An 817-nucleotide genomic window follows, 5' to 3' on the forward strand; every position below is an offset into this window, starting at 1 on the left:
TTTCGTGATATACAATTCGTATTATCTTGATCGAATTGTTGATCTATGGATATATGTGGTCCTTATAAACCGTAAAGGATGGAATATATAATTAGATGATGAGTATAATGATCAAACTAGCATCCATTTCCTTGATTGTTCATTGGTGAAATTAAAAACCAGTCGAATGCGGATGATCATTCCTTTCGTATGGAAATTAATTCATGGAATTGATTGTGGCGGACAACAAGATTTAAAGTTTGTTGAACAGTATGTTGATCAGTACATTGCCTAAATATTCCCGTAGAAAAGAAGCCTTTTTTCACAAAAAAAGAGAGAAGAAGAAGCCTTTTTTTGTCACAATCTCATCCACTCAGAGAAAATAAAAAACGTGTCTAGCCTCTTCTCCCGCTCCCTCTTCCATACCGCTAGCTTTTCACTGTTTCTAAGGTGATGCATCACTTTCACGCACCTTTCGCGGGGATTTTCCCAAGAATAACAAAGCCAACTTACCCTGGCAGTACTTAATTAGGAGCAGACACACGAACATGAGTTCTTCTCTAAGGCTGGTCATAGTGGGGAGTAACTTAGACTAGTAACATACATATGTTACTAGTCTATGTTACTACCTTCATAGTGGGTAGTGTCATAGGTGTGGTAACATAGTTGCCTTCATTTATTACTTTGTAGACTCATTATGCATTGGAAACCGCTATGTGATGGTAACATATTATGTTACTCTATTTGCCTCTCTCCTCATTAACTACTTGCCACATCACCATTTTTGCTTATGTGGCATCTATGTTACTACCTATGTTACTCCCACTATGACCAGCCT

The sequence above is a fragment of the Triticum dicoccoides genome, chromosome 6A (assembly GCF_002162155.2).
Source record: "Triticum dicoccoides isolate Atlit2015 ecotype Zavitan chromosome 6A, WEW_v2.0, whole genome shotgun sequence".
Taxonomy (NCBI): Eukaryota; Viridiplantae; Streptophyta; class Magnoliopsida; order Poales; family Poaceae; genus Triticum; species Triticum dicoccoides.